Below are 25,068 nucleotides of genomic sequence, written 5' to 3' on the forward strand. Positions count from 1 at the left end.
CTAAGAGATAATTTTATCTACGTGACACCTGATTTTTAATAAAGCATGGGTCAGGATCTTGAAGGCACATAAGGGAAATAGTGTAACTTTGTACAGGGATATCAAGGAAGGTATTTGAGAAGGATTGCGTTGATCTGTGGAGTTGGACATGCAGATGAGGAAGATGGAAGGACATTGCAGTCACAGAGAACAGCTGTGGCAGAGAAGCAAGTTAAAACAGGAAAGGGGGGGCCGCCGCTGCGGCTCACTAGGCTAATCCTCCGCCTAGCAGCGCCGGCACACCGGGTTCTAGTCCCGGTCGGGGCGCCGGATTCTGTCCCGGTTGCCCCTCTTCCAGGCCAGCTCTCTGCTGTGGCCCAGGAGTGCAGTGGAGGATGGCCCAGGTGCTTGGGCCCTGCACCTGATGGGAGACCAGGAAAAGCACCTGGCTCCTGGCTCCTGCCATCGGATCAGCGCGGTAAGCCGGCCGCAGCGCGCCGGCCGCGGCGGCCATTGGAGGGTGAACCAACGGCAAAGGAAGACCTTTCTCTCTGTCTCTCTCTCTCTCACTGTCCACTCTGCCTGTCAAAAAAAAAAAAAAAAAAAATTAAAAAAAAAAAAAAAACAGGAAAGGGGGCGTGGCGGGTGCTGTGGTATAGTAAGTTAAGCATCCATCGGCATCGGTGGTGCCAGCATCCCATATGGGCACCGGTTCAAGCTCCCTGCTGATGGCCTGGGAAAGCAATGGAAGACATGCGATAGTGATGAAATCTGACTTGGGACCCTGCACCCACGTGAGAGACCAGGAAGAAGCTCCTGGCTCCTGGCTTCGGATGGACCCAGCTCCCGACGTTGCAGCCATTTGGGGAGTGAGCCAGCAGATGGAAGACCTTTCTCTCTATCTCCCTCTGTCTGCCTGTAACTATGCCTCTCAATTAAATAAATCTTTAAAAAAAAAAAAAAGGAGGAGAGGGGGTAGGCATTTGGGGTGGCAGTAAAGATGCTATTTAGGATACTTCATCGGTGTGCCTGGGTTCAAGTCCTAGCTCCACTCTCCATTCCAGTTTCCTGCTAATAAAGCAGCAGGTAATTGCTCAAATAATATATCCCTGTCATCTGGATTGAATTTCTGGTTTCCAGCTTTGGCTTGGCCCAGCCCCAGTTGTTGGAGTCATTTGCAGAGATTGGAGATCTCTCTGTCTCTGTTTCTCTCTTGTCCTCTGTCTCTCCCTGTTTCTCAATTTAAAAAAAAAGGGGGGGGTATCTAGAAATGTACTTCCCAACATGTAAATTTGCTAAAATAAAATTTAAAATATTGCTTCTAAGTTATATTAGCAATATTTCAAATGTTCCATGATCACTTATGGCCAATGGCTAACGTACTGGACACCACAGTTATGGAATACTTGCACCATTGTAGAAAGTTTTATTGGACAGTGTTGACTTGGAAATGTAGACCACGAAAAAGTGACAAGCTATAGAGTTAAAATGCATGAAGGAATTAGGTCCTATGGATCCAAAGAAGCCACTAAGGCGAAAAGGAAGCTTTAGCATATAATACTTCAAGAACCATTGACTAAGTGGTACAGTAAGTGATCTGGTCAAACACACAGAAAATGAATCAGATCTCTGTTTTAGAAAGAACCTCACTCAAGCTGCAGTGTGGAGGGTGGCCCACACACATCCATCCACACTCATATAAGATACCCCACATATGAATAGCAGCCATTTCTGCTTTTTCTCTCTTTGTGTTTCAGTGAGTGATAATAATGGTTGTTAACACTTATTAACACCGCCTCAAATACTTCATATGTAATAACACAAAAGCAAGGAGTAAAAAGATACCTTAGAGAAATAAGTTTAATAAAGGCCAATATTTTCATTTAATCATTCATTTATACTGCTTTATAGAACTAGCAATCAAGAACTGTGAATAGAAAAGCTACAGGAAAACACATGGACATATTGAACTGATGGTCCAATCACCCTGCCAACCAAACTTAAGCCTTAAGCAGGAGTTGGGGGTGGGAGAGGTGGAGGGTTGGGAGACTCTGAGCTGACTGTGGTTACTCCCTGCATCCACAGAATATGGCCTTCATAAAAGTGCCAATAAAAATCTCTTGAACTGCATTAATGGGAACTTCTCTACATATACTCAACTAAAAACCTGGAGGAAACTGTTCATATGGAAAACCTACCTTGTGGCTCTTTCAGAAATGGAAATGACAAAAGCAACAATGAAGGGTGACTTCTGCAATGACTTGCATCTCACTTAAATGTGAACTGAGGTGGTTGGATGTCTGGCCAAATCTCTGCTTTCTTGGTTGTCTTGGGAAGGGTATTCTACACACCATCCTAACCGTTTATGGTCATGATGCACTCCCTCAGCAAGTTAATGAAATATGTTTTTTGCTTTAATGATGAAAATTTGATCCAAGTTCAGATGAAGAAAGAGACTCGCTATGGTCTGGGGACTGGAGCTGCTTCCAAGCTACTCTTGAACACCTACTGCTTTCCCATAATTCACTGAGTCAATCAATCAGAGATAATTAATTGAATGTCTACATACAAAGAAGAGTATATAGTATATAACAAAACTCATAACCCTGGCACTGAAACTTTTAGAACATGTATATAGGAAGAAATAGGACAACAATTAAAATAGTCCATTACAAACTGACTCTGTGAATGCTAGAGGGACCAGGAATTTAGGTAAAGTGATGAACAGAGTCGATGAGGTTAAGGGAGGGAAACCACTGGAAGGAAGCTGAATAAATCAGGTTGTTAAGGAAGTGTTGGGGCAGAAAAAATATTATAGGTTCACATGTTTATGAGGAGTTCCAGTGAATTCTTTCTGTTTGATTTTAAAATAAAACAACAATTTGAGGTTTTGAAAAATCCGAAAAGCAATGTAAGAGATAAAGTATATTAAACTAGGACTGGGTAATAAGTAGTTTTGAAAGAGTAAAAAAACATAAGAAATTATATGTCCTATATCTCAATAAGAAAAAGAACTTTACATGGTGCACATTTTTTTATAATTTCTTGAAATTTTGCTATTTACAATTTCTGATATAATTAATGGGGTGTTTATAATGCTTAATGCTGAAAATCCTCTGATCTAACTAATTTTAAAGTGAATTATTCCACTTAACAAGGAAAAAAATCCTTTCGATTTTTGCCCAAGTGCTACAGTTCTCCAAGTATTCCATATTTTCAGCTATTATCCCTTTCTTACAAAGAGCCCACTTAATAATGTTCACTCTAACAACCTCATTTATTTTCCAGAAAATTAACTCAGTTTCAACCCTGATTAATGATTTCATCTAAATGAATCAAATTAAAAATTGAAAATTATATTTCAAAAGCCAAAGAAAAAAAAATTGACCATTTCCAGTTAACAAATGATCCTTTCAAATATTAAAAGATGACCATGAAGAGTTCGTGATAGTAATGAAATCTGGCTCAGGCCTGCTGCTTATCTGGAGTTCATGGAGGAGGAGAATTAACAGAAAGGAAAAAAAAAAAAAAAAGCAAAGAAAAGAAAGGAAAGAAAGAGGTACCCTATGCATTTTTAACACTGAAATCCCTTGGGACACCACACTGACTTGTACTTAGGCTTGGCCCCTAATCAGTGTACCAAAATAATGTGAGCATTTGCCTGTTAATTAAAACGGGTTGGGCTGGAGATGGCCCTCAGCAGAAGGGGGGATTAGGAAGTCACACACACTAATAGCCCCTGTTAACAAAACCTAAACCGTGAACGAATGCTTCATGCCACGATGTCTTCTCTACGAGCCTGAAGCAGTCCACCAGGAAAATAAGCAACTAATTAGGGAGAAACTTCTGGTCCGACGAGTTATTTTTAAATATCCCACTTTGGGCTAAGGGTTGGGGGCAGGGAGGGATGACTAGGCAGCCCTCAGTGAAAGTATTCCATGTGACACTGTAATGACATGGTGGGGCCGTGTCACTATACATTTGTCAAAACCCATGGAAGGCACTACACCAAGACTGAGCCCCATTGGGAGCTATGGACTTTGGATGATAATGATGTGTCAGGGTGGGTTCATCGAGGGTAGCAAACTCACCTCCCTGGTTGAGGATGTTGGCAATAGGGGGAGGCCATGAATGCGGATGCTTGGATTTTATGGTTTTTTAGCATCCAAATAAACTTCTCTTTTAATTCCCAAAACTTTTGGAACTACCCTGGTATATGTAGGGGCAGAGGATACTCTATTGTTTGCTCAATTTGGTGGTGAACCAGAAATCGCTTTAAAACATACAGCATATTTTAAAAAAGAAATAAAGAGAATCCAAAATAAATACATAAATAAACCCACTCTGGACATCTGTAGGATTTATCCCAACTCCTGGAAACACAAAACAAAACAACAAAACCCTGAGCCTCCTGGATCATGTCATTGTCAGCTAGATTTCCAGCCTTCATTCAAATTGCTCAATGCGTGCACATCAGGAGTAACCAATGCAGAACGACTGCTTTGAAGCAGGTCACGGCAAACAGAGCTGCGACATTCTGCTGGTATGCAGCCTGCATCCTGTTTCCTTGACATATTCAGCCCAATCTCTTCCCCTCTGAGCACAGATTGTTAAAGATAAAATAGTATCTCAAATTAGGAGGCCGAAAGAGCCGCCTCTGCGGGCTTCCCCAGTTCTCTACTGGGATTCGGGCTTCTGTCGGTTGTTAGAGGGCCTGGCAGGGAGGCAGCTGCAGGCGAGAGCGGAGAGCCGGTGCAGGCCATCAGCTCCTGGCCACGGCCACCCACGGGGCGCCCACAGGCCCGCAGCGGGCGCCGGGCCAGGGGCTGCGCGGCTGTGGGGAAGGGACGCACTGGGAAGGGGCGCCGGCGGCAGCCAGAGCGCACCCCTGGGCCTCCCCGGGGCTCCTCTCCGCAGACTTCCAGGGAGGGCTACCTCGGAGCGCCCGGGGGAGGGCGCTGCGCGCGGGAAGAGCCAAAGCCACGGCCCACCAGAAACCCGGGAGCCGAGAACAGGTGCCGCATGGGCCAAAGCGGAGCAGCCGCCAGGACGGTAGGGACCAAAGCCCGACAGGACTCACTGCGCGTGTGAGGGAGACGCGGTGGGTGTGTTATTCACTAAACAGGGTGGCTGGTCACGAATTGGTTTTGGTTCTGGCAGAAAAAAAGAATTCAAAGTGAATCAGCAAGGGTGTGCCTGACTCAGGGCAGGCAGACAGGCAGGCGCTGGGTTTGGGATCTACAGTATTCGCAGTTGCTTTCCCGGCAGCGGCTGTGCCCATGTTCCTTGAAGTAGCTGCGAGACCCACTCCCACGCTCCCTTACAGGTAGGAAGATTAATTCCTTAATTACCACAACAGGAAGCTGATACAAATACTTAGGATTTACAAGGGAGAAATAAAGACACAGGAAGAAGTAGCTAGTATCGAGGGGGGAAAACATCACATTATTAGATTCCTTAACTACTGAAGGCTTCATACAAATTCTAGATTTTTTTTTTTTACAGAACTCTTTACTTCTTTCAAAACTTAAATCCACTGAAAATCCTTACAACCGAATGGGCCTTTGGGAGCATAATTAAAATGTCTTCAATTAATAACAACAAGAACACGAGTTTAGAATGGCTGAGTGACTTGTGCAAGGTCACACAGTTTGTAAACAACAACAGGATAACAATATATGGACGCGTCTGGAAAAATCCTAGTCCTTATACATTTTGCTTAAATTCCCCAATTTCAAATGAATACTTATTTTACACACCATTGAGGCTATTATCCACACTTGCAAAGAATGGGCTGTCCTGAAGGCAGCTTCTGATATCTATAAAGACTTTGTAATGATTCATGGGGACAATGAGGAGGCACTCCCTCTGCTGTACATATCACTCCTCTCACAAGAAATTTACCAGAACAGCGGGAGCTAAGTCCCCTGGACCCTAGCTTGTCAGGAGCCTGAAAGACTTTTGAGACTATTCTAGGTACATGCAAGCTTTTGATATGAAACATAATGCACGAAATAGAATTCTGCTTGTGGAAGCAAATATTCCTCAATATCAAGTATCATCTCTTTCTTTGCACTTTTCAAACAATAAGACTAGGATAAGAAATTCAGACCCAGAGCCAACCATAACAGGTGTTAATAAAATTTTTCCATGAACCACTGTGTCAGTGTAATCCCAGGCCTGACCTGGAACACTTGGGCCATTTTAATGCCAGGCTTCCCTGGATTATCTATTCCAGGATAACTGCTCCCAAGTGGGTTGCTGATTCAGTGCAATGGATAGAAGATCTGCAGGGATTATTCTAAAATCTCACAAGACTTTCTCTGACATACAGTGTATAGGAACTAGGTTTTCAAGACTGCAATTCAATGAATTGCCTAGTGAAGCAACATCCTCACAGTTTAACACAGCACTGAAATGATTCAGAAAATACATTTCAACTCACTGTAAATTAGTTTAGTCTTTAAATTAATGTGATCAATAACCTGATTTCGTTTTCATTGCCTACATGAAGAAAATTAAAACAAAATAACTTTACAGCTGTATCACAAGATATGTTAAACTACAGCACTAGAAAACAATAGGTGGAGGTGCTGTTTAATTTGCTTGTTACAGAGAGCAAAATCGGGAAATGGAGATCTCAAAGCATTATCTTTTTACTTTAATTATTGAATTTAGCTTCTGCCCGCATTGATCAGAATAACCACATTAGCCTCCTTGATTTTTGATTTGATATTACTAAAAATTCCATTTTAACAACTGAATGTGCTGAGATGACATTTTAAAGGAGATTAATCGATGTATTTTTAAAATACCATTTAATTTTCATTAGTATTTCCTCTTATTCATTTTTAAAACCAAACTGTGCTTACTTTTTAAAATACAGCTCAAAACCCATATACTGCAGTTTTTAAAACTTATCTTATTCATCCATTCTCCAGAAGATTGATACAATCCCTAAACCAACCCCTAATTTTTATTGAAGTACTTGGAAAATATTTGCTATTCCTTTATGAATCTGCCTTACCTGGTTTTACTTAGCTGTATGAAGACATATTTCTGTTTAGTCTTCACCAGCAAAATGCACTACTGAATGCTAAGAACCTTATGAATATTCCAGAAAAGATCATTTACCTCAAGTCAGTTTAAGTTTTAGACATAAACAAAACACAAAATACAGTTGTTCATTGACCTCAGTAATTTTCCAACTGTTCTATGAAATTCTTGGATTCCCAGTAAAAAATGCAACATGGGAAGACTATTTCCTTTATGCTATAGCACCCTAGTCACACAATCTAGCACCCAGTAGTGGCATTAAAAGGGATAATGTATACAGAATTACCTAACTGTTGTTCTCCCTTTGTCAGAGGTCAGGCAGAAACCACAGTAGGCATTTCAACAGGAAGAATTTAATATGAAAAAGTCATTGACAGGGTTCTGGAGAGCAGAAAAAAATGGAGCAAGGATTTTATGTGCAGGAAGCAACTGTTGCTGTGGAAATGGTGGAAACAAAAGGAAGATCTCAGCACTCTCAGAATCTGGAAGCTTGGAGAAGAGGCCCTGTTGGGCTTAGGCTCAGGCCTCCGAGGAGGGAAGGCAACGGCCAGATCCAGGCCTTCTGAGGTGCACAATGGGGCTTGAACTGAGAGTGCCAGCAAAAACTAGAACCTGTGCCAACTGTCAATACCAGGGCAAAGGGTCTTTGATGGGGTGACTCTGTCAGGAACAAGAAGTCAACGGGAAGCAAACATAAGAATCAAATCCCTCCCCCACCCCTCCTCCTGCCTCCAGTCCCTGCCCCCATATTACAAAAAAGGGTGGGTAGAGAGCTGACAGACAATAGCTTAACAAAGGGCATATAGGCTTAAGAGGGCTTTCATAACTGGATCATCAACTTCATCTCTAAAAAACAGTAACCTTTCTAGAAAAGTGCATCCTCTGACATTAGAAAGGGATTGGGTCACTTTCATGATCCAATAATCTGTTGCTAATACACAGTGTTCACCACCCCCCACTACCTTGTGTACATTCTTTTCTCTAGCCTGCATTCCCTAAAAATTTATCTGCTATTCCATGATCTGAATACTTATTCTTGACCTTTTAACATTAAAAAGACAAATTATATCATCATTTGTCACATATGCATAGTGGTATCTTTGTGTAGGATGACAACGTCTTTGAATATATTGAAACCCTACCCTCTGTCTGGCCTTAGGGCTTCTTTGGCTCATTACCAGGTGGACAGGTGGATGGAAGGAGGAGGGGAAATGCTCGTATGTGAGGGAGGTATGGATATGAGTGTACAATGAGGCTGCGATTGTAAAGAGAAAAGCAATACATAAGGAGGCCAAACAAAAATAATCAAGAAACACAGCTTAAACTGAAACTGGATAAGAGTTCTTTGGTTTTTTATCTATTCTATTTTATCCTTCTTTTTTTTCATTAATGTTGTGGGTCAGATCCGTAATGTTATATGGAAACAGAACTATGGCATGTGAACCAATTTACTAAACAAATAGCAGCTGTAGTAAAACATCTGTTTGGGAAAGAGGAAATATAAACTCATAAAATCAAATGAAGGCAATGTGATCTGTATTTTCACAAATAGGCGGATCCGAGACATATGGAGCAGTTTGCAAAAGATTATCAATCATTCTATTAAAAAATAAAGTGTGAAATAGGTGACACTATGATTGTCACACAGCATATTAGCCAATAGCTGAAGAAGATTTTAGAAAATAGTATGCAAGTATTTTGAGGGGCTGAGAATAGCTACTAACATCTTCCTTACAAAAAGTTTAAATATAAAATGGCAATTGTGCCTAACAAATAACTCTATATGTCCATTTAAACTTCCACTAACAGTGGAATGACTAGTGTCATAGAGAAGATTAAATAAAGCAATAATGACCACTGAAAAGACACCTAGTAAGTGGAACTGCACAAGACATTTGTTATGTTATGCATAGGCCTGCCCTCTAGCTCATAAGAACCAAAATGATCTGCTTTCTGTGGATCAGTCATTACAAGGATTCCAATAAAAATTTCAGTGAAACTATATGAAAGAGAAAAGTAAACGAAAGACTGGATTTCATCCTAATATGCCCAGCCTGGAAGAAAAGCAAAAAAAAAAAAAAAATCAATAAAGAAAGCTTAAATTATAAAGAAAGAACCTTCTGAAGAAGCTGTGCTATCTTCAAATAGCAGGAAAGCTGACTCGGGGAGGGGAGGTTGTTTGCTGCCCCCACTCACCTTCTCTTTGATTCACAGAGTTTATGTTAAAACTAAAGAAAGACATAATACATCCCCAAACAAAATCACATCACTAGTATAAAGCAAATCCGAGAGCAGTAATAAATGTCGCTGCTGTAACTGCAAAGGCAGCAGCTAGGTGCCTTTCTTTCCCCCCATACTTAAAAGTGAAATACCTAGCTGTTATCTTGGTGCCTGCAGAGCCTCCCCATTGTAGATTCAATAATACAAGAGGCTTCTTATCAGCAGCTGGGGTGACTGATTGGAGCTGTGATATGTTTAGACAATGCACTGTATTTAACTGAATTTACAGATGCCCCAACTCAGACGTGGTAGTAAACGCCAGAGACTAATAGGAAATTAAACATGTACAATGGACTAACTCCATTTGCTCTCCCACACTGTAATGTGTTTAGTTAACTTACTCATAGTCACACTTTATCTTTTTCTCTATGGATTCTCTGGGATATGTTTCAAATTGGCCAGAGATTAAATCTTCTTTTCAATTTTTTGTTACCATTTTATTGCCGCTTTCCCTTATTATTGGCCACTCTTTCTCTAGCAGAGATAAGCTAAACAAGATGACCCTCCGTACTCCCTCCCCACCCAATTATCAGATAGTCAGCAAAGAACGCAAGGGTACAGAAGATTCCATAATATTAATATTAATATAACATGAGAGGAACAAAAATCAGTCACTTATTTGAAAGCAATGGTGTATTTAACTCATTTGAAATTTAAATGTGAATTTTAATGTACCTGGTATGTAACACGTACATACAGAAAGAGACTGTGGGAGCTGCTTGCAGAGGTCAAGTTGAGAATTATTTTAACTCCTCATTGTTTCATAGATTTGCTAACAAAAAACAGCTTCGAGTAGACACGTGTCTACATAAATGCACAACTGTTGAGGAGGAAAGAAAAGATGTCACAATGCTCTAGTGTTTTCCATCTGCTTAACAGAGAAAGGTAATTTATGGTTAGATAAACCCACAGATTGATCTGTAGATCTTCCAGGGAATCGGAAAGAGGCTGTTCACAGAAACTGTTTTTGTTAAATAAAAACAATTGAATCCATAATGGTTTTATTGTCCTTAGGAAACTAAAAAATTTCCACATCCATGACAGGATGTCACCTGGGAAGTATAAAAGAAATCTCTCATCTAGTCTAATCACTTTCAGACACCCGAGAGGGTTAAAGAGAGCTCGGTCAGAATCATGCTGAACACCACCTCCCCAAAACTCTCATGACCCTGGCCTTGAAAACAGTAGATGGAGTTAGATATGGGGAAAAAAAAATCAGCCACCAAGGCTCACATCAGAGCAGGTTTGACAATGATGACCTCGGTGTCAGTTGTTTACATGCATTATGTAGACGTGCAAGAATACTTTGGCATCAGCCTACCTTGCCAAATAAAAGTAAATGACATCCAGGGCCAGCACAATGGTCAGGAAAGATAGAGTGGGTGGGTGGGTGGTTTTACTGCAGTTTACATCCTTAAAAATCTAAAGAATGAAACTATGTGGAAAGATGTTACAGCATAAATTGCATGTGCAGATATTCACGGCTACTTCCAAATAGGCCAATGACCAAGACCTTGACACTACACTTTCTTTTCTTTTATTACCTATTTTCTCTATTGCTACTTTTACTAAGAACACAACCTATTTTAACAAAATTTTGCATCTAGATAAATAAAATAAAAGTGGCAATGGTGGTCAAAAAGATGTCTGAATATCACAATCCTTGCAATCCACTGATTAAGCACTATTTTTAAGAAGCAAGATGGCACCAAATGAAAACCTGAAAGCACATGTAACCACACAAAACCACTGATAAGCAAAGTTTATACTAAATAGACCAGAGCATTTTTCTCCCCTCCAACCCATCAAAATATTACTGTGTGGAAAAAAATAGGGTAGCATGATATCAACAAGCACTAATGGCATTTGAAAACCAAGTTGTAGTCCAATAGCCATAACTCAGTACGATGGACTCCACAGTAATCATTTCTTGCTTTAACTGAGCAGTGCAATAAATGTTACTTCTCTTAATCAGTTCTGATTGGTATTTGCCTGTATGAGACACAGACAAATCTTTGACCAATCTTTAATTAGTATCACTGATGAAATATTTATTCTTTTAATTTGAATTTGGAAACCCAATAAAGCCATGTTTGCATCTTTTATCAACTTAAATATTATCTTCCTTTATTGCTTTTGTCATAACTGCAGATTCTGAAAATGTTCTTCTGAAACATGCGTGCATAGTCACCCTGGTACCATTGCTTTGAGGGCAAATATTTAATACAGGCATTCAGTTCATAAATGCATTTCAATCTTCTTTCTGAGGGGATCATGAAGTAGATTTCCTCTACGTGTCAAGAGAGAAGAGGAAGCTATTTTTAGACATCCTAAGATCTTCTTAGGGAATCATAGATTCACCAAATCATAACCTAATCCTCCCTGGGGCACCTGGTTTCCAATTCACAGAAACGGTTGGGCTGAACATTACTGGGCCCTTGTGCATGGAATGTGTAGGGTGTTCTGGTGCCCAGAAACTGAACTCAGAAGCCAGTGTTCCATTTTCAGCTTTACTACTGATGAGCTGCCACTGTTAGTTTAACCTGTCTCCCAAACACAGTTACACCGTTCCCAAGTCTGATAGTTCTCAGGGATCTGCGCTCATTGAAAATAGGCAGGAATCACCAAGCATATTATTAAAATCTAATGAAGCAATCAGATTGCTTCTTATTGTAAAAACAGCTTTGGCAATTCCCTGTAGTCCACAAAATGAGTATGTATAGAATAATCTAGAAAAAAAGAGGAAGAATTGTGTTTTCTAGAAGATACACAAATAAATGGCATACATGTCTTTTTTTTTAATCACTTAAGAATGTGAACATCTTTCCTAATTTTGGATATGGGTATCTTTTCACCTTCTCCTTTGAACTCCACAGTCTCCAAAGAAAGATACCTTCTGGGCATTTACTAATGTGTAGAACAAAAGGTGTTTTCTAATAACTGTGTTTGCTAATCTATTAAGGGTGCCTCATGGAATCACATACCTCTGTTACACAGCACTGTCATAGATACGTGTATTCTACATTCACTCATGAGATGATCTGACTGGGGATAGCCTTATACATTACACTTTTCCAGACAAGGACCATATTGACTTTTGTGTTATGACAGTATGCTTAAAGCCCAGGACACAGTCTGGTACATAAGCAATCATCAAATGAAGAACACACAGACTTTTCCCAGGGAAGCCAACACCTATTGTGTACTTGTCTGCAATAAGCCTTTGACTGGATCATACCTTTGTCTTCTCTGGAGAGTGTACCCCATTGTTGCCACAGTTTCCACAACAGAGCCCTGAACTCCAGGTGAGGTAGTCCTTAGGTCTCCTACATTCCTACTTCTTTCCAAAAATAACAAAGGCAGTACAATTGAGGTTTTGATGTTTGCACAATATCTGTTCTATGAAGAAAATGCAAAGTAGGATCCCCAACTACTTAAATCCAATTCAATAAAATGGAATGTCCCGTGATTCACTAAATAGTGTTAGCTAAAAATCACTTTAGAAGTAACAAATTTGTTTTTTTAAAATAATCTGTCATGAAAAGACAGGATATGTAAATATAAAAATAGTCTTACTGTTGATATGTCAGTTAACATAACAATCGTATATGGTATGTATGCTGGCATTTCCTGTCAAAATCTTCATTAGGACTTAATTCTGTCAAACAAGATCTTGGCCTACAATTCTATTTGGTGGTGGCTGTCACCTTGTATTTTGCACATTTCAATATTATTTAAAAGTACTTTTCCATATTTAATATATGATGGCTTACTGTACCCTTCCACTGGCATTTATCACCTCTCAAGAGTGATCAGTCTCCACGAAAGTGAAGTTCACTGTCACAGAAGGACCTGGGCCTCATTTATTTCCCTATTCAGTATTTGGTACTGAGCAGAGTGTACAATAGCGGGTGTGCCTTGAATTTAGAGGTCATATATTTAGCAACAGAAATATGTTATTAAAATAGACTTGTAATCCTTAAAAACAAAGTTCCTTAGAGTGAAGTCTAGATAATTGTATAAAATTCAATGTGTATATTTTCTTTTGCTCCAGGTTCCAAACTGATCTTAAAGAGGCTGTTATTTCCCAAGTCAGAATTCCTTTTGTTTGCAGGATAACATTCAGTTTGTAAAAGTATAGACTTACAATAGCCTCAAGAATCAACTTTATCCTTGCCTCACTTCCCCATCTCTGTAACAAATTAGGCCGACACAACTTATGGAGCTTGAAGTATTTAAAGAAATTTAGAGGATCATGTTTTTCCCATTTGACTTAGCTTCAGCATGATGAGACCATCTTCAACAGCCTGTGAGCATGAGTGTTGCAGAGAGAGACACTCAGCAACACAAGACATACAAGTGCCTAAAGCACTGAGTTTGATCATCCCTACAGTTCTGCTGTTTACTAGTGATTTGACTCAGGGCAGGACACCAAACTTCCACATCTGTAAGGACATAAGATAGCAAGTGCAATTTCTAAAAATGCATCATCACACACACACACACACACACACACACATATATATACATATACAGATATATATTACTTATTCATAGTATGGAGTACTCATCAAGTGCAATGTCTTAAGGACTTCACATATATTGAATCATGTATTTCTTATAACAACTCTAGATGAAAAAAAAACAAAGGAAATAGAAATATATAGTGGTTAAGTAGTTGCCCAAGTTTACTCAACTGAATAGCATAACTGGAATCTAGCTATCAAACTGCCTCTGAGAGGTATAAATATGATTACAAAAGCACCTACAACAGAGCTAAGCACACATTAGGTACCCTATATAAGTGGTAGATTCTTCTTTCTACGTATTTGTATGTCCTTTGTGTTTCTATTTCACATAAATCAATAGTCACATTCTCTTAGAGTAGCTTGAAACAACTAATTGAACAGCAGGTGTTTAGCTTAGCTGTTAAGATGTTATGTCTCACACTGGGGTAACTGGGTCCAATTCCCAGTCCTAACTCCAGCTTCCTGCTGGGGCAGATCTTGGGAGGCAATGGTAATGGTTCAAGTATTTGGGTCTCTCCCACCCAAGTGGGTGACCTGGATCGAGTTCCTGGCCTGGACCAGCTCCAGCATTTGGTGAGTGAACCAGCAGTTGAGTGCTCTGTCTCTCTTTCTATGTCTCTGTTTCTCAAATAAATAAGAGGGGAGAACTAATTCAATTTGGAAAAACATCTCAGTAGGGAGTTACAAGATACAAAATTCTATAAGAGTGTACATGAATATAAAACCCCCTAACAAGCACAATACATGTATAACCCCCCCACACACACATGACCATGTGCGCACATGCACACACATACATAAACACACACTAGTTTGAAGTAAGCATGCAGAGTCTCCTGGAATATCCAGTGCCAATGCGTGTGTCATCAATATTGATGGGCCAATGACTTTGGTCACAAACATTGTGCTGGGTTTAGGGGCAATGAGCGGAGGAGGTCAGACAAGAATAAAATTTATTGTCTGCTCTCAAGGGTCCAAATATCCACTGGGGAACTCTTTAATAATTTACCCTAATACATTTTGTGCTATGCTAGAGGTATGCAAAAAAAAATCTTATGGGAATGTAGGACATGGAACAGTCATTATGCCTTAGGATTCTCAAAATAGAAGTGATTTCTTCTAGACATGTTGAACTTCTCTAGGCAAAGATGAGGGTGAGAAGGCATTCCAGGTTGAGAGCATGAGCCAGCAAAAATAGGGAGACAGGAAAAGCATGCAAAGCACAGGCTAGGAGGCTAAAACATGTGGGAGCTGAAGCAGGCAAGGAAAGTATATGAATTCTAATTGTTAATGGCCCTTATATGACTGCTAGATAGTTTGAACTTTATCCTATGCAGTGCAAAAGGCAGATGGGAATAGAGGCACTGAAACCGTATGGACTATTAGAGATTATTTCAGTGGCCCAGATGAAAAATGGAAGTGATCTGCATTAAAGTGTTGCCAAAGGGGTCAATAAAAGGAGATGGAATCAAAAGACACACTGAGGAACTGAGGGGATATAGGGGGATAGGAAAAGGATGAACTCCAGGATTATTTGATGGTAACAATCTACAGGCTCTTAAGCTTACTCTTGCTCAAAAGGAAGGAGGAGGAGTGAAGGAGCAGGGAAACAATGGCTGGTTTCCATTCTAGGATGCCACAAAATTGAGACACCTGTCTTGGGATACAGTGTGCGACACCTAACAGAGGCTATTGGCAGCTTTTCATCACTTCCCCCAGATACATACATAACACCCTTGACACCTCTTTCTTTCCTTCCCTTTCTCCTACATCTTCCCATTCCTTTCTGTTTCCTTACCCCTTTTCCGTGGTCTCTCCTAAACCCAAACACATCAGCAGAGCTTAGCCCTACAAGGTGGGAAGAAGCCATGTAATCTACTCTCCCATTTCACTCACAGTAACATTAGTGTCACAGCCACAATTTGCTTTATACCGCTCAAAATCCCATTATAAAAATTCAAGTTCTTCCAAAACGGCTTTGTGGGACTTATTTAACCTAAAAGCTCAGCGATGTTTACCTCTGTGCCCGCAGCAGCGCAGTGGAATAACTTAATAAATGGAAGTAGTGGAGACACCTTTATGTTTCCTATGCAAATACTGCTTAGAAAAGCCATTAATGGGAATTATGGAAGGGGAAAGGCAACTAAATACATGGGCCAGAATAAGCTGGATGACTCAACTGGTCTTTAGGGGCCTTCTCCTGTGCTGGTAATTTTATTAGAACCATTACCAGTGAGGGTGTTCTCAGCTTTTCGAAGGAATTGTAAATTGTTTCTGCTTTCCATGGTATCTTAAAGGAATGTCAGGGAAATTTCTTTTTGGTTTGTGCAGTGAGTCCCTGTAGACCGGGGGAAGTCTGTTGGAAATTTCTGAGTTATTGCCGGGGATTTTTCCTGAAATGGATTCTTCTTCAGAAATCTTTTGATGACTCCTTTGAAAAATATATTGGAAAGTTTCTGTATAAAAATTTGTAGCATGCTCCCAATTTTCTGTTTACATGATTCATAAAAACAGTATTGTAAAAAATGATATCTCTTCATGGTGAAAGAGTTTCTAGTAGTTGTTAGGAAATCCCATCCTACGGCTTTAGTCTCTGCGGTAAGAAGTTCTATTTTAAAAACACGGGATGTGATTCTGACAGCTCTTTGTAAACCCCTTTATTTTTGGCAGAGGTGCTATAACATTTTCCCTTTTAATTTATAAAAATATATTTTTTGTGATTCTGGGAAATAAGACTACAAAAGGATGTGGAAAGCACCTTAAAATCTTTAGGAGACCACATAGGGCTAATAACCACCACTGTGACATAACATTTATAGTGTTCAATCATTGCATCATTTGTTTTACTCGAAAGTATGCCCCTTTCTACATATGCCAAATTTAACAAATTGCTTTTTACTATTTACACCCTCCTTAGAAACTTTCAAGTTATTTTAATAGTGCTGACCATTCACAATGGCAACACAAAAAGTCCTTTGAGATTCTCTCCTGTTGCTTCTCTTTGAGCCAAAATCAAACACTAATGACAACAGAATGTATTGAAAGATGATGGGGTGTGAATGAAATCACTGGTTCTAGTTTTCTGAAATCGACATCTCATCATGTTCAAAGCTTTGTTTTTGTTGATAACCTTCAACACAAATGGGTTTCCTTTTGTTATTTTCTGTGCTTCATCCTAAGTTTCATGAGACAGTGGTCTCTTGGTTTGCAACTTTTGCTACATTTGTCACACATTGTCCAGGCTGCACCAAACTGGGAAGTCCCTTCTCCCTCAATTCCACACCCTGCTTTACAAAAACACACCATTTGCAGATCAAAGAGAGACGATTTATGCTTTCATCCAGCTGACGGACGATTAAATTAAAACAGATCAGCAGTGCGGTGCATGGGCAGGTGGCTCCCGCCACCACCATCGGCCTCAGAGCGATTAAATTGTGGCGGAGATGGAGGGCCTTCCGCTCCCATTCCCGCACTTACAGATCAAACGGTGACAAATGAGATGTTACTGCTCTTGTAAAGCAAGGCTACAATCTGTCAAAATCCAACATAATTTGTGACCCTCTGTGACATCCTCTTTCTCTCTCTCTCTCTTTTTTTTCTGACATTTGAATACAGTGATTGTACCAGAGTCAAGTCCATTTAAGTGAATATAGTCAATTCTATCTAAAGGAATACAGCCTGTTAGCTCCAACATGGTAGCTGAATATGTATCTGGTGAGTACTCCAGCGACCCTTTGTGTTAAGTGCATACCATTAACAATGAATTCTGATTTTTTCCAAGTTATATAATTTGATATCTTGACAGCCCAGACACTTAAAGCACTACTATTTGTTTTAAATGGCTTTATTTTATTGTTTAAATGTCAGTATCAAAATAAAGTAATGTATACAGTCTTGTCAGTTCTAGTGCAGGAAGAAGTGCTCCTGTTGAGAAGAGTCTTGAAAGAGTTGGTTCTAAAAATGGACTCAGAAGTCAATTGCAACGTCTCTTGGCTGAATCCTTAAATGACTCATGAAACATATTTATACTGCATTTTCGGTTTAGCTGGTGCATTTAATAAGGCACCGAAGCATAAACAGCAAAGGGAGCGTAGCATCTTAACTTACTGAAGTTGACATCATTGCCAGGTTTTGCAAAAACACTGACTATGAGAAATAATTGTGGAATACACATTAGAGGCCAAGGGCCCACATAAGTGAACAGACTACGCACTGTGTCTTAGCTCTATAACCTGCTGGATTATTGCAGATGGCTTATTCCTGAAGGGAGAAAGTAACAGATTCTAGAAACAGATTGAGGCCAGTGTCTACTACGTGTAACTACTAGGACGGAAGGGACAGTAGGCTCTCTCAGGCCTTCACCACATTTAGCCGTGTTTGGGGGTGCTGTGCCTGTCACATTTTAGAACAGGCATTGCCTTTCTTCTTCAAAGTGACTAAAGCTCTTTCCCAAAAGATTTCTGTTGACCACAAACCTTTAGGCAGGTTAACGTCAACCTTCAGGGAAATCACTCTGAAGTCACTTTGTTTACAAAGAATAAAAGTATATCTAAACACTTTGAGCACTTCTTTTTTAAAGACATCACCCTGTAAGGTTCTTGGGCATAAAGATATTTCTCTACTGTGTCACTCATGCTGTGATCTCTGTAAGTAGGCATGCTTGGGTGATTCTGCTTATCCTGGTGCATTTCCTTCACTTTGGGCTCTGTTTATACGCATTTTAAAGTAATTGCCCCACCTGATGTATCATCTTTAAATGAACGACTTTGCTTTAGAAACCCAGCTAGCTACAGCAAATCCAGTTCTTGGCACTGCAGAATCATCAGCTGGGACTGAAAAGTCACTTCCGATGTGAGGTCTGGCACATGGCACTGGGACTGACACTCATCTGCCCTTACCAAGGTGGGCCTTGCTATCCCTTCCAGGACTTGTGGCTTGTCATTACCCTACGGTTCCCATGTGTGGGAAGGGAGGACACAGTCCATGTGATCTGTAGGCCTTGCCTATTGTTCTTAGTTTTTCTTTTTCATTTGAAAGAGTGATAAGGGGAGACAGACAGATGGACAGACACACAGAGAGAGGAGAGATCTTCCATTCGCTGGTTCACTCTCCAGATGCCTACAACAGCCAGGGATGGTCTAGACTAAAGCCAGGAAACAGGAACTCAATCTGAATCTCCCACATGGGTGGCAAGGACCTAAGAAATTGAGCCATTATCTGCTGCCTCCCAGGGTGCATATGAGCAGGAAATTAGATCAGAAGTATAATAGCCAGGACTTGAATCAGGCACTCCAATATGGGATATGGGTATCCCAAGCAAAAGCTTCCCCCACTGTACCACAGCACCCGCCCTGGCCTTGCCTATCACAGGTAGGGTCTCTACCTCAGTGTAATCAGTGATCAGAGTCACATATTTGCTTACACCAGCTGGGAAAAAGGCATCCTACTCCCACAAGAAGGCCCCAGCACCTATGACCAGGAGCTCAGGAATAAATCAAGGCAGGTGTTGCAAAGGATGTTCACAGAAGGTGGTCTAGCACCTCCTGGTTCCTATCACTGCGTGCCTGCAAAGACCTAGAGTGCAGAAGCACAAAGCTCCCCTATCCTGCAGGGTGCGGGGGGCTTTCGATGTCACTGACAGGAGGCTGGGAGTAAATGACAAGTCTATGTGCCATTCTGAGCCAGCTGGGGGATGGGTGCCCTGGTACACAAAATCCTGACCTGGCCACCATTCTCTTCATAATCATCCTCCAAAAAGTGAGAGGTGAAGATTTTAGTGAGGTTGATGCCTGCCCCCTCCCTTTCATTGGTATCTCTACACAGACCGTAAGTGCAAATCTGTTTGGGTGGTGTGTTGCTCGGGACCCTCTGCAATGGTGCGGCCCAGTCACTCAGATGTGCAGCCTGGCCTACATTTGTTCACAGATCACTCTAGTGCCTGTGAGTTCTGTCTGGCTCCTGGTGCTGCAAAGGCCTTGTCAGATTTTATAGACTGCCACAAACCACTGAGCTGATCTCCTCCTCACTTTCCTCCTCTACTCTCTATTATCTCTAAAAGCACTTCCTGCTTTTGATGTAGATTCCCTATTAGACACAGGGGAGACAGGGCAGGTTTTCACCTTCGCCTGTAAGCAGAAGGGGACGAAAGAGGAAGGTGGCAGAAATATTATTAACTTTAAAATCTTCCCTCTACCTCCAAGATGAGAATAAACGTTCCCCAAAGATTTCCTGAGATACGCGTAGACAGTTCTTCCCCATAGGAATCTCCTGTCACCTCGGGTTTTTTTTTTTTTTTCTTCTTTTTCTTCTTTTAATGGAATATAAGACTCTCGGTGTAGGCAGAGATCTTTTCAAATGAGACCACAGTGCAGCATCTGCCAGGTGCCATTTTCATAAAAAACTCACCTGATCTGTTTCTTTTCAACATTTTCGATGTTTGTTATATGCCACCAATTATATATTAATGTCTCTAACCCTACCAATGTCCCAGAGTCGCAGCTGCTTGGCCAGCTAAAACTCACACATCCCCATTTAACCTCCCAAGCAGCAGAGAAGTACGTGAGTAGCTTAGGTTAACCAAACCGAAGGCCACTTGAAAAAGCCACTAAAGAAGAGTAGCTGAAGGTTATAAATGGGTGACACTATTTCTAAAGCGTACACAGAATGTTTCACGGTGTGTAACATAAAGCCCAAGTAGTCATATCACTCCAAATTTGCTTCTGTGCCTACAGTCTAAACGGCAGCATGAACACAGAATCATGAGTTGCTTTATGACAGGGGCCTTAAGTTCATCACAGGCACAGGAAACAGAATATTTTCTACCCATTGCTGCTTTTTCTATAAAATAAAATAAATTAAATTAAATAAAATCAAGTTGGGGTGGGGGTCCTACAATGTCAGAAACATAGTATCACAGGGCAGAGTTCAAAAGAATCCAAATGAAGGCTGGCGCAGCGGCTCACTAGGCTAATCCTCCGCCTAGCGGCGCCGGCACACCAGGTTCTAGTCCCGGTCAGGGCGCCGGATTCTGTCCCGGTTGCCCCTCTTCCAGGCCAGCTCTCTGCTGTGGCCAGGGAGTGCAGTGGAGGATGGCCCAGGTGCTTGGGCCCTGTACCCCATGGAAGACCAGGAAAAGCACCTGGCTCCTGGCTCCTGCCATTGGATCAGCGTGGTGCGCCGGCCGCAGCGGCCATTGGAGGGTGAACCAATGGCAAAGGAAGACCTTTCTCTCTGTCTCTATCTCTCACTGTCCACTCTGCCTGTCAAAAAAAAAAAAAAAAAAAAAAAAAAAAAAAAAAAGAATCCAAATGATTTGAACATTGAGCAATGATTATACTGTGGAACTTCAGTCCAACAGTAGCATTTTGATAACAAGAATGCTAATCTCTTGGCCCTAACCTCCCCTAACACTTGTTGCTACTGAAAGATTAATCTTATCTCCCTATTTAAGCAACCCACATATATGTCCAAAATTAGACTGTAAACCAACAGCCTGCTTGGCTAGAATAAGACAGTTTTTAACATCAATTTACAAACACTCTGAAAATGCAAGTCACTTTCCCTCAGCTGAATGGCTAATGCATTACAAGATTTTGTGATACCTAAACCATTGAATGTCAGAAAGATTTAAGTTGAAATCAACATGCATTTATTCTACGGTCTAGCAATACAGGAACCTGATGGCATGAATATTTTACAGTAATGCTTCAATATTCAAATCCTTATACTGACATTCTACAGTAACATACAAATTATATTTAACTATCAAAAAATTCATTGAAGTACTTATTAGAGTATCAGTAATAATAGTCATTAAAATTTTATGATCACTTTAAAGAACACTAAATAATGATAGTTTAGCAAATGCCCTATTTACATATTTTAACAAGACTTACATAGTAATATCAAAATCATATTGAATTTGAGAGCAAAATTAAACTTGCCCTCAAAAGAACAGATACATTATGATCTACTCTGATAGGTTTGCTTGTTTTCCAAGTAATGGAATGAATTGCACTGACTCATTCACTCCACCCTTTTGGATGGGCTACAAGATAGGACCAATTGTCAAAACTTCAATCTATGGACAAAGAACAGAATTAACAAAGTGGCTATACAGGAACTGAGTCTGAATCCTTACCCTCATTTTGTACCATTCCCTGCTTTGCTCATCTGAAAACTTACACAGGTGTCCACCTAATTTTAAATTCATACATGAAGTATGTCTGTAACCACTCAGACATAAGTAGGCACACACATGTGGCTCACTTTGATTTTCAAACAATTACAGTTTTTATGCAAGTTCTGGTCATTAAGCATTTTGCTATTTGGCACACACAGGTGGCTTTTCACAACATTTTAGAATGTTGAAGAAAATAGCTTTCCAAAGGTGATTCTCAAAATGTGCACAAACCCAAGGTAGAGCATCACCCTTAAAAAATGGCTGAGATTTGTTTTCTTTGCCTTCTGTTTAAGGTTGGCAGTGATCACTGTAAATTCAATGAACTTGAGTAAACACTAGGTCACTAGAAATTCTCAGAGAGAGATATATGTAGGCACTTGGGGAAGACAGGTGGCCTGGGGTCAACAACCAAAGCTTCTGAGAACAGCTCTGCCATTGACACAGGTCACTTTGGTTTCCTTGGAACAAGTGATTTACTGGCAAACACATCCACTAGGACCCTGTAGGCTCTGCCAGAATTTGAGGCTCATGGGTAGTAAATGAATTTGGGTCAGCATTCAGCTCCACAAAATCCCATGAGGAATAGATACAGCACATCAATATGTGGGCCTTTAGCGATTTTCCTTGTTAGTGCATTTTAAAATTATCTACGATTATGAAATCAAAGAAGTGAAAGATTTCCTAATGCCATATAGACCAGACATCCGGGATGTGTGTGTGTACATGTGAGTGTGCAGGCAAATGGACATTCACAGGTATGCTCGTGTGTGTAAGAGAAGGGAAGTTACAGAAATTATGGAGATTGGTTTATTTCCAAAATTAAACATAAAATAAAATGTCAAATTATATTTCTAGTAGATTATCTAAATAGACAAAGAAAAGATATCATCAGAAATAGTTGGGGCCACCTTCATCCTATTGTGGATAATAATTCATATTTCTGTTTCCCCTCTTCCAAGAAATAGGAATTAAGTTCTCTCATTTTCATTGGCTGTCAAATAAGTAGCCTTGATCAACAATTTATATGGTGATATGGGAGCTTCCAAGTGGAGACAGAAACTCTCTTTTCCGCAAAACTGTAGCAAATACTAAGCCAGAAGTGTTACTTTATGCTGAAATGTAAGCAATAGTGACAAAAGGCCACAGATAGTATTTTGCAATGCAGTGAGGATCCTTCTCCTGAAGCATGTTTACCTTCCCAATAACATTTTTGAGGTTCATATTAAAATATGATTACTTTTTTCTCGGGCCAGCGCTGTAGCGCAGTGGGTTAACTCCCTGGCCTGAAGTGCCAGCATCCCATATGGGCGCCGGTTCAAGACCCTGCTGCTCTACTTCCTGTTCAGCTCTCTGCTACGGCCTGGAAAAGCACTAGAAGATGTCCCAAGTTCTTGGGCCCCTGCACCCATGAGGGAGATCTGGAAGAAGCTCCTGGCTCCTGGCTTCGGATCAGCGCAGCTCCGGCCATTGAGGCCATTTGGGGAAACCATCAGATGGAAGACCTCTCTCTCTCGGCCTCTCCTCTCTCTGTGTTAACTCTGATTTTCAAATAAATAAATAAATCTTTGAAAAAAATATGATTACATTTTTCATAAGAGAGAAGCACTTATTTAGCTGATGAGGTGATATATGCCTGTTAAACAGACTTGATAACTGGGTAGTTGAGTACACCCATGTGTACCATGTATGTGGCTAGCAGACTCAAATTTAACGACAAACGCTCATTGAGCAATATACCTCAAGTAGTTTTTCAACTAAAATACTTATTCCTTGTGAATTCAAAATGTCTTTAGTGTACAACACTGAGTAAAGAAGATACAAAGCCATTCTCACTATTCCTCTACCTAGGATCCTTTCTTACATTTCAAAAAGTAAAAAAAAAAAAAAAAAATTCCTTTTGATATCAAAAACCTACCACAATACATACGAAGAAGTTATGCTCATGTAATAAGGCAAGAACCCACCACTCTATAATAGCAAATTGTCTTTGGAGTTTTTTCAACACAAACCAATTTGTGGCTTTGAATCTCAGCTCTAACTCATCAGTTATAAGACTTTGAACAAATTATTTAATACTTTTGTCTCCCAACTTTATTATCCAAAAGTGGGTAAAAATAGCATTAATTCATGGTACTGTTTTGAGGATGAAACAACTGAATGCACATCCAACACTTAGGAGGCATGGTAAGCTCTAAATGCAAACCATCATTAATACCTAATACCAATACATTTTAGAGCAGTCTACCACTGTAGGCCCAATTTGCTAGTTTAAATGGTATGCTGCCCTAAGAGAATGCTATTTATTCAGGTTTTTATTTCATTCATTCATCCAATCATTTGTTTTCTCAAAAAGCATTTGGAAATAGATACACCACTAACAGGACAGAAAACCAATAAAAAAGAATTAATAAGGCCTACTCTTGACAATAAGCATGCATTTTGATGGACAGGAGTAATTCTTCGAATAATATATGCCAGTCCTGCCTTCACCTCTAATTCATTCATATTATGTTGTGGGCACAAAATGAATAAGGAGTTTAATCACTTGTATGTGACCCAGGAAAATGTCTAGGATGTATTTTATTTGACCTAGAGAAAACAAATTTAAGTATGTATGAGAATGCACATCCCTGAAAGGTGGCAATCTCCCTTCATACACCGTTCTTTGATTTGTGTCTATAGTTACCAGGTAGAGCATTTTTTCTACTTAAATATTCTCAATTTTAAGAAAATAGTTCAAAGCAGGGCAGTGCTTTGAATAATGTTGAAAAGGGGATTGGTCTCCAAATATGTTTGGCTTTGCAATCCAAAATCTGCTATCCCTTGAGATAATATCAATATCGACATCATGTTTGGACAACAGATGTCAAGATGCAGGGTGCTTTCCAATGAAGACTTCCATCCTATTTTGCTTTTACATCAGCTGATGAATATGGATAAGCCTCAGGAAGCAGCCCTGGATATGTATCCACAGCAGAAAGTTAATGTAAGTGGCATATAAGTGATATTTATGTATAAATTTTTGCTTACTTATTCTATACT

General features: G+C 40.2%; 1 protein-coding gene and 1 long non-coding RNA gene across 12 annotated transcripts in view; one reads left to right on the top strand and one right to left on the bottom strand.

Moving 5' to 3' along the window:
- The window catches only part of ESRRG (estrogen related receptor gamma), a 656,681-nt gene that overhangs the window by 104,853 nt on the left and 526,760 nt on the right, over positions 1-25,068 (bottom strand). The gene's annotated exons all lie outside the window — the stretch shown is intronic.
- On the top strand, positions 4,713-23,601 carry LOC138844948 (uncharacterized). The gene is made up of 3 exons (XR_011381457.1): positions 4,713-5,031; positions 17,460-17,558; positions 23,280-23,601. It is a non-coding gene; the product is annotated as an uncharacterized lncRNA (long non-coding RNA).

This window comes from Oryctolagus cuniculus, chromosome 13 (assembly GCF_964237555.1).
Source record: "Oryctolagus cuniculus chromosome 13, mOryCun1.1, whole genome shotgun sequence".
NCBI classification, from domain to species: domain Eukaryota; kingdom Metazoa; phylum Chordata; class Mammalia; order Lagomorpha; family Leporidae; genus Oryctolagus; species Oryctolagus cuniculus.